This window comes from Cryptomeria japonica, chromosome 8 (genome assembly GCF_030272615.1).
Source record: "Cryptomeria japonica chromosome 8, Sugi_1.0, whole genome shotgun sequence".
Taxonomy (NCBI): domain Eukaryota; kingdom Viridiplantae; phylum Streptophyta; class Pinopsida; order Cupressales; family Cupressaceae; genus Cryptomeria; species Cryptomeria japonica.
In genome coordinates this window covers 175,728,445-175,738,960 of record NC_081412.1, presented here as the reverse complement: position 1 = coordinate 175,738,960, position 10,516 = coordinate 175,728,445, and the positions used below count along the sequence as shown (strand labels likewise).

The 10,516-nt window shown below is 32.4% G+C and overlaps 1 long non-coding RNA gene across 1 annotated transcript; it reads left to right on the top strand.

The window, feature by feature from the left end:
- The first annotated feature begins 3,966 nt into the window (after positions 1-3,966).
- LOC131050623 (uncharacterized) lies at positions 3,967-8,090 on the top strand. Its single transcript, XR_009106981.1, has 3 exons — positions 3,967-4,038; positions 4,152-4,261; positions 8,003-8,090. It is a non-coding gene; the product is annotated as an uncharacterized LOC131050623 (long non-coding RNA).
- Positions 8,091-10,516: the final 2,426 nt, after the last annotated feature.

Genomic DNA, 10,516 nt, shown 5'->3' with positions numbered 1-10,516 from the left:
CGATGAGGTCCGTTTGAGCCCAAAATGATTAGAAACAAAATAGCTACCCTAGATGCAATAAAAAACTTTAAAAAAACTTGAAACCCTCCTCAAAAAAATCTTCTGAAAAATCAGGAACAAGTAGTAGCAGATGTAGGCTCTGATACCATGAAGAAGTTGAGGAAATACAACCTCAGAGATCCCAAGAACACCTGCATGCAAATACCTGTCACAAGAGAAGAATGGAGGCACATAAAGAAAAAAAACATAAATGCTCTGAAGAAGAAGATTATCATTCAGAAAGAGAATCAATTTAATGAACAAGTACAATACAATCCTTATAAAAGGACAATAGAAACCCTAAAGGTATGCAACCCTAAAGAAACCCTAAAGGGACAATGTGTATTTAATAATTAGAATAATTATTAAATACCTACAATATTTATTAAATGCCTAAGTTTAGTTTAAGCATAGAGTTTAATAGACTAATAATTAAATAAATAATTATTAGCTAATACAAGATAACTCTAACAGTGGATGGACAATGAGAAAGTGAGTTGTGGAGTGGAGGTAAGGTAATTTTTGTAGTTTCTTTACCTTAATAGTAGTTTTTTTGGCCAAGTTTTCCTTTTGGTAGGATCAGTTATTGTTAATCTATTGGTTAGGGTATTGAAACCCCTAGCAAGCAATGGGAATATGAATCACTCCTACCAAACATAGTACATGAAGTACCATATTCATCTTATCCTACAAGATTTGATTTTTAATTTTTAATATTCTTTATTTTACTTTGAAATTTTAAAAAATTGAAGTAATTTTTTTAGAAATAATGTTTCTTTTGTATACATCTTGTATCATGCTTACATAGGGGTTATATTATCTTGGTAGGAACAAAATTTCCTATACCTATAATTTGTCCAAATTGAACATACTTTATATGGATTTACATGTTTTGACACCTTCTAGATCCTACCATGGGTTGTGATGTATGTCAAAGTTCCTTGAAGTGCAAGCAACTAACACAATTTTGACATAATCCTTCATGCAAAGGCTACCAAAATAAGCTATGAAAAATTTACAATAATAAAACTAGAGATCAAACAAGGTCATGCTAGAATTTGTGTCTTAGATTTGGGATGAATAGTTGGAAACTAATGAAAATCTAAGATCCCTATTCTAAACCTTAGGATACTTCAACTAGAGCAACAATCAATGCAAACATAAAATAAATAAATAAATAAATAAAAGTTATTACTAAATGAAAACCTTAGATGGATTAGATATGCTCTTGAATGTTTAATATAAAGATGTAGGCTTCTCCTCAAATCAAAGCATTTGAACTTGCACAATGATGATTCAAAGGATGAGGGTTGATATATTATGGGGAATCCTTAGTGGTCTCTAAAATCGGTGAGGTAATTAGTCTCTATTATTTATTATTTAAAGATAAATTGATAAGTATTAAGTTATTTAACTAAACAATATAAATTATTTAATTAATTATTGGTGTTAAATAAATAGGGATAGTGATATTACAATGAGACTAGGAAATAGAATTAGGATACTACATGGTGTTATGATATAATATCTATTGTCACATTATGATGTGGTGAGATATAAGTGTCTACTCTAAGATAGATAAGTGGGATAAGGAGAGAAGTATTGTGAATATGTGGGAGAGTATTAAGTAATTTATATAATATGACAAGGTAAGGGTTAGGTGTAAGAAAAGGAAAAAGTAATGAAGTGGTGAGGTATAGAAAGATTGATTAGGATTTTTAATGAAGTGGATGGGCGTTGTAAGATCTTTATATGGTAATGAAGGTAAGTGTAAACTAAAGTTAGGTAAGTTAGGTAGGATGGGAAGGGGTATTGGGAAAGAGTGGCATTGAGCATCTTCTAATTAAGAGAAAACCACTCTACAATCATACAGTAAGTACATAGTTAGCAACACTTCCTAATAATCTCAATAGAAAAATGATGCTTACAAGAAACATCAATTTCCAATTATCGACAATAGCTATACTCTAGTTTTATAAGTTATTAATGGAAATTATACTAGGTGCCCATTCAATGCTTGAGTTGAACTCAAATTCCATTTCTAGTTTGTTGGTAATGACTTTAATGCAAGGGTAAAATTATGAGACAAGGATGTAAGTAGTTGGAGAAATATCATAAGGTGATGTTGTTCATGTTATATTTAGTATAGATTTTTTGAAAGGGTGTTAGAATTGTTCAAGCAATTTATGTTGTTGTTGTCTAGAAAGCCACATTCCAAGCCTCTATTGGCATTCTCTCATGACCTATGCCAAAATGACAAGGGGAATGAGGCTGACAAAACAAAAAAAATGGATACAAGAAAATGACAAATGGAGATAAAATAGAAACTAGAGGGAGTTCCAAAGGCTTAGATGTAGTGAGGAAGCTAGGGCAAGATGTATGCAAAAATGGTAGGAAAACGAATTGTCTATAAAACTATAATGAAAGAGGGAAAAGAGGACAATAAGGGTGCACAAGAAAGACTAGAAAGCTCTATGACAACCTATGCTTGAGAGGCAACTAAAGAATCTATATCTCCAATTCTACAAACTTAAGCTCCTATATTATTTTCTCCTATTATTTATGTACGAATAATGTAAACAATGGTTTTCCTATGTTATAAGCCACATTATGTAGACAAATAAATATAAATGTAGCAATGTTTCTTCTCATAATAAGAGTGACTTAGTTTAACATTTATGTTCTTCATATTTCAAAATAGATTACTCATATCTTGTAGTTAGAAAAATTACAACAAAATGATTTTATTAAAAATTGGCTAGTAACTCTTACCAATAATCAAAGGAAAAAAGATGATTAGAGCTATGTTAATTTCTCATTTTAAAACTAAGACACCTGAAATTCAATTAATGTGTACATAAATATTTCTATTGAAATATTCAACCATTCGATATTAAGACTTGAGGAAACGAATGTGAAGGATTGGAGACACTCCTTAAAAGGGCACTAGCTATGCATCAGACAAAATGGCCCTCCCCATGCCATGCCTTCTCCATGCCCCTCATGCCATCATGCCAATCACCATGCCCTATGCAGATATAACCGTTCAATCAAACCGTACACGTCTTGCCGCCATCGAGCTATTCAGAGCCACCATGATCAACTTGTCAGCACATATTTGCCTGAATGAATGACTTGCTATTAATCCTCAATGCATGGTTTACCTTTTTAAAAAACTTAATAAAAATAAAATATTTTTATTTTTTTAAAAATATTTTTTTCAAAAGATTTTGTTTCCATGTTTTTGGATTATTTTATTCCATTGAATTATTTTTTAAGAAATTTGGAAAAAAAATGTATGTTAATTTAAACAAAAAAATTATCAAAATAAATATATTAATTCAACATGTTTCTTTTTTAATAGAAATAAATTAATAATGATTGTTGTCGTATGTAAAAATATTTTTTCAATTTAGTGAATTTATTTAAACAAATTTTAATTTTTTTTCACTTTATGTTATCTTTGTAGACAATTTTAAAACTCTAAATTTTATTAGGCAACATGAAAATTTTTACTATTTTAACCATTATATATCATTATTTTTTCCATGTTTATATTTTAATTTTTCTAACATATTTTCTCTATCAATTGATTTTAGACTATAATATTCAACAACTATATTTTTAATGTAAAGTAATTTTAAATTAAATTAATGATTTATACAAAATTTAATAGATTTTTTTAATAAAATAAAAGTGATGTTATTCATATCTGCATAGGGCATGGTGATTGGCGTGATGGGATGAGGGGCATGCAGAAGGCATGGCATGGGGCGGGCCATTTTGTCCGCTGTGTAGCCAGTGCCCCTTAAAAGCATGTGATATTAGATTTCATTTTAAACGTTGGCTTAAAATTCTCCCAATTCAAATTTAAAATCACAAACGGCTATATTCGTCTCCTAAATATAGTTATATTCGTCTCCTAATTTGAAATCATTTTAATTTAGGGATGCAGTACAGTTCATCATCTTCCATTAGTATGAATTTTGCATGCTACTAGTATGGATTTTGTTGGTTTAAATTTGGAATGGATATATGAATGTTGTTGTATTGGTTTTGATATTACATTGTTTATGATTTGCTGATTTCTTGTGATTGTTGTGTTGTGATAGGCATATGCTCTGAAAGATGGACAACAAAGGCAACACGGCTTTGCATTTTGCTGTAGACATAAATTTTAATGATTATAAAGAGAATGGGAGGCGAATTAGAAATCTGAGAGGTATTTCGATTTCTTTTGCCATTTCAATCGATTCTGTTGTATTTGTAAGCAATAATCTTTTCCTTTAGAAAAAATACCCAGATAGAATATTACACCATTGCGTGTTGTATTCCATTGTAAGATTTATCTTCTCAGCCATAGATATACAAAACATGCCAGCCCCTCCGGATTCATTGTGATTGATTCAGGAAATTTGTTAATGGATTTGATGTACTTATGATTGACTTACATAAAATTTTCAATCATATTTTAATTAAGTTGCAATCATAGATTAAAACATAGTTTTAATTGGGTACCTGAGCTTGTGTTCAATGCCCTCCGGGGATTGAGATTTCCAAGATTGGGCCCACAGGGTAATGGGATTTTTAAGATTGGGTACCTGGGCTTGCTTTCAATGTCCACACAGGACTGGGTTTTCCAGATTTGGACAACTGAGGTTGTGTTCAATGCCCTCATGGGACTGCGATTATGTTCAGTTCCCTCACCCAAACTTATATTTGCACCTCAACAAGTCTCCATGTCAACAGGGGATTTGGATGAAACCTAGTTCCCTTCAAAAGGATTATATGAAAATTCATTAAGGTCAATTTAAGATAACTGAATTTATTTTAAAACTAAGATTAACAAAATATACTTACTTCTTTCCCTGGGTTCCTCCTCCAAAAGAGAACGCAATTCACCTATCAACACACAAGGATTTCCAAAATCAACACATTTGTTATGGCACCTGTTTCCAATTTAGGGAACTCATATATCCGTCTAATGAATGAATTAGCTCATAAAAGACAGGTGGGTGGCCTTCATGTTTTAGGATCTGTTAAACCCATGGGCATTGTGTGAATGCATATCACATTAGTTGACACGGTTTATGTATTCTCAATCTTCACTTCATACAATCAGAAGTGCTGCAGATAATTCTAATCAGTATTTCCAGGTTTTTGTATCTTTTTCTGGTCTATGTTGTTTGGATTAACTTGTGCAGATACTCTCCTTGTTTTTATATTAGAGGCATCAAAATATGTTAGATGAATTTTTGAGATTAAGTTGTGTTGTTTTGTGTCAATTTATATGAATTCATGAAATATGAGTATTGGTTTGTAAAAACCCTTCTTGCCTGAACATCAATAGTTTGGTTGTTCTTTCCCCACAAGCTAAATCCATGACTGAGAGGTTAAAAGAATAGGTTGTTATCAGGTATCAAACCTTAAATGCAGAGTACTTTTAACATAAGTCTTCCGAAATTGAAGTAAAATATGATCTGCCTAGCTCTAATACCATAGTTTAGTAATGTTACAAGCAGGGCTGCAACATAATCTGAAAAAATATATTTACTTCCCTGGGTACCTCCTCCAACTGCACTTCTCCTCCTCCTGTCATGAACCTCCCTCTAGTCAACTCACTTTCGATCTAATCTCATAGAAATCCACAATTATTCTGCCTTAAGAGAAACGGCCAATTGGGCTGTCAAAGAAATGTAGCAGTAGAAATGTAATTATTGTTACTTGGATCAACTGTAGAGTCTCCAAATAACAGGGCCACTCCATCTTTCTCAACACCTGTTGCAAATGTTTCAGACTGTAGTACAAAGAGTACAGTAAAGCAAAGGATTGCAGTAAACTTAGTATCCATCTTAAATTATATCTAGAAGATGGCTAATATGCTGGGTTGTATAGATCTTACACAGTAAAGGCTTTCTCAGGGTAGAGATACAAATGAAGTAGACAAAGACATTTTCATGTGCAAACGAAGCTCTAAGGAGATCGACTAAGTGAAATAATAACAACAGGGGAGTCGAGTTGTATATGTAGAATGAGTATAGGATCGATCACTATTGATGCATAAACAAAGATGTCTTTTAAATATACAATTTGCTAGGCTTTCCTCTAACACAAGCAGGTATTAGAATCAAAGGATCATAATATTAAATAAATTTGAAGATGAGATCAGTTTTAACTTCAATTTTATGCATCATCTTATGTCAATAGTTCTAGGTAGAGCAAAATTCTACAAGCCTAGAGCCTATATCTCAGAATACGAAACTATGGCCTAAGCCAATATTGTTCACTAAATGATCCACTGCAAAACATGTAATGATTTATAATTACAAATGATAAGTGCTTATTAATCATGAACAAGATTTGAACATGTCGCATAAATGAGTGGCCATTTTGGCTAATAGTCTCATCGATGAGTATTCTTCCTTCACATTTGCTGCCATAGTTGAAACGTTTCTGAACAAGCTTTAGCCCTTATAGAGCTCAGCCTCTCTTATCTACGAGCCACTAATACTAGATTGATTCTTGTTTTGGCATACTGATAGGCGATTTGCTGCAACAAATATAATCTTAAACACTTGTCAGTTTATTTCTTTCGATTGTGTAGAAAAATTGAAATTATTTTATATCTACAAATAATCACAGAGAATTGCAGCACTGAAGATAGAGAGTATAATGATGCAATAAGTGCACTATACAGTATACAACAGTGTTTTCATAGTAAGCACACAATTAATAGATCTCCATTTGCATTATGGTGATTTCTTTTTCTTGAGCTTTCTACCATGAACTAAATCCTTCTTGATTACCAATCAAATATTATCTCATGGATAACATTGCAATGGGAAATTATTTTCTTTAAATTCATATCTACTGGTGATTGGTTCTCCTTACCTGTATCCCCTTGAAAACTATAGAAAGTTGTTTTCATAGTAAGGACACAATTAATCGATCTCCATTTGCATTATGGTGATTTGTTTTTCTTGAGCTTTTTACCATGAAACTAAATCCTTCTCGATTACCAATCAAATATTATCTCATGGATAACATTGCAATGGTAAACTATTTTCTTTAAATTCATATCTATTGGTGATTGGTTCTCCTTCCCTATATCCCCTTGAAAACTATAGAAAGTTGTATAAATTGATTTGAAGACCCTATTTGCCTTTTGATCGTTCTAGGCTTTTTTGTGCCACATTGCAACAAAGTAAATAGAATAAAATCATAAAATAATTGAAGGGACAAGCAAGGGAGATATCAGATATCTATAAAACCAAAGAAATGGGGACAATCTTTGCGATTATAAAAAATTTCAAATCAAAGGACAAAAAACAGGGTATGCCTAAATTCAAACCCCACTGTTCTATAAATATATTCATAAGAAGGGTGCTGAGATATCTCATTGCAGGGAAATTTTCCTTTCATAGATTAAGTGGAGGGATTTTAATTTGATGATATTATTTATTCTAGTAGATATGTATTACACAAAGTGAATAGGCTTATAGTTGATTATACCAAATGTTATGTAGGTACTAGCTAAAAATTATTATGGTTCATGTACATATTGTATGAACATTACATATTTTAAGATTGGGTATCAATGCCTATACACAAAGGGGATTTTCAGTATCAAGGTTTTGCCAGTTTTCACTTATTTGTATACTCCAAACCTCAAGTTTGTTTGCTTGTCTTCTTTTAAAGATGGATGTTCGTATGTCAGTTTTGACTCTATAATTAATTTTTAAATCTACGAGGTTTCTCTGCCTACTTATTTTTTAAATCCTTTTATTTTAGATCTGTAGTATAGTTCCTCTTCCATTATTATGATTTTTTCATACTACTCTATCAGCTGGTATGGATTTTGTTGGTTTAAATTTGGGAATGGATTTATGAATATTGTTGTATTGGTTTTGATATTAGATTGTTTTTGATTTACTGATATCTTGTGAAAATTGTGTTGTGGTAGATTTAGCCAGGTTATTCTCTTTCCACTCCCTCTTTTTTCTTGCTGGAATTGATGAAAAAGATGGACAACAATTAATAGTTGTAGAGAGGCAAATTCCAACCCATTTACTCCAGTGAGCCTTGAAGCAACTAAATTAGAATATAGACTTAGATGCACACCATTCTAGTGAGCCTAAACTGAAAAGCATCTTACCTTGAAGCAACTAAATTACAATATAGACTTAGAGGCACAACATTCCAGTGGGCCTAAACTAAAAAGCATCTTAACTTGATTGACTGTATTGTCAAGAATCTTTCTTGTCCTTGGAGTCATAGATCTCACATCACTTCCAATCAGCAATGGTGCCTACAATCATGATTAAAAGGAAATAGAATTTAATTGTTTATCATCATCATTCAATATATAGTTGTTAACACTTGTTTCAGTCATAATAGTGCCCGCATTGATAATGAAATAGAACATATTTTGAGTGATGGTTTAATTCTTCAATGTGGATAACATTGCTTACCCATCTTTCTTCAGTTATACCACAACAAACTCCATGTTTCCCGGTTTAGATCTGATATGGTATTTTCTAGTAATGGCTGGCTCCTAAGTAAATTTCAGAATGTTTGAAGATCTAACAAGATTAATGTTATTGCCAGAATTTGCCTCAAATGCAATTCTCTTATTGCTGACTGCCATAGCACGTACAAACAGATAATATTCAACTTCAGATCAATGATTATTTTCAGTATATTCTGCATAACAAAAGTTCGATCTGTGCATTGCTTCAGATCAATAATTATTTTCATTATATCATCGCCATTGTGTCTCTTGATGTCAAGTTGTATTTCTTAGGCATTTGGTACAAATTGGTTAAGTCTTAGTTGGAACCAATAACTGTTAACTGTCTGCAGTTAAGTTGTCTGAATTTTCTCATATTATTATCGGTGTTTATGGAATATATTCGTCAGCAAAGTAAAGAAGTTTAAAGTGTATAAAGAGGGAATTGGTTATAACTACCAAAGCCATCGGTAGTAACTACACTTCAGACAGTTAAAACTTTCTAACCGATGAGGAAGTTAAGAGAGTTAGTAGTCGCTCATTGATTGCAAGGAAAGCAATATATATAGATTATTAAATGTGATGAAGGGTGGTTGATTGTGAGTGCACATATTAATGTGAAGTCTGAAAATAAGTATGTGGTTCAAAGTTTCGCGAACAAGATAAGTAGAACAGCATTTACTTATTTCTTGTATTGAAGATCACTGTAATATGAATGAAGGGCTGTTAACAAAAACAATACATGTGAGAAAGAAAGTTTAAATAGGGTATTATTAATTATGCTTTGTTTCAGACATTCAGGTATAAATGTAACAATTTTGCAGACCTCTGTTTTGTGATTGGTCTTTTCATTACAACATATTCTACAGAAGATTATATGCTTATCTGGGAAATTATAACAATAACAGCATTGCAGATTTAATTTTCACATTGTTGCCTGTGACAATTGACAGTATTTTGAGGAGTATCGTTTGCAGGTCTTTCGCTGGTTTTAGTACATCATTATTCCAGATATCCAGAGACATTGATTTCCAGACTGGTCTCTTAGTTTTTTGTGCATTTCTTTTCTATCTATTCAAAGATGTATTGATGTTTCAGATTGTCAAAGTATATTTGAACCTTGAAGTGATGATTAAACATATTTTTTAACCGTATAGTTCTTGGAGTTGGTGCTCTAAGATTATTGAGTTGGTTCTCTAAGGTTATTGAGTTGGTGCTCAAAGGTTTTGAACTGTGAGTTGGTTTTCCTGGAAAAGGGGTTTGGTGACTGCTTAGGGTTGGTGCCCTTGAATATTATAATTGGAGTTTCGATCGTGAGGCTGGATTAGGACAGTAGATCCTAGTAGCATTCTCACTGTGGTTTTTTCATCGTGGGTTTTCATGTAAATCTTGTGTTCTGCCTTTATTGTGCATCTCTTTTCAAGCGTGCATGATGTTGATATCTTCACAAGAGAAGTAGCAAAAAATCAGCCGTAGGGAGAAGATCAAAACATTTCACAAGCACAAGATATTCTCAATGTCAATGCTTCCCAAAGGCCTGTTCAAGAGAGGAATGAAAGACAAGAACTTGATCCAAATATAGAAAAGCAGGTTCAGGATTGTTTCAGGGAAACACCAATGGGAGACTTAGGGCCTTTTGAGGAAGTTACATAGATATAGGATCAACAGGCAGCCATTCTAGAGTAGTTGAATGAGAGAATGAGAAAAGAGGTAGAGGAAAGGATGGATCCTGCACTAGAGATTAAAGAATTTTTTAACAGGATAAGCAAGCCAACAGAAAAGAAAGTGGCGAAGAAATTCTCCAAAGTTATGCGAGATGAATCAGGATCCAAGACTTTGCACATAGTTGTGCCCAGAGTCGACAAGGACAAAAATGAGATTATTCTTGATGAGTATGATGTTACATAGTTTTCTTAGGGCATGCCACCAAGGCAAAAGTGATAGAAGAATTTGATGAATCTTCCTTAG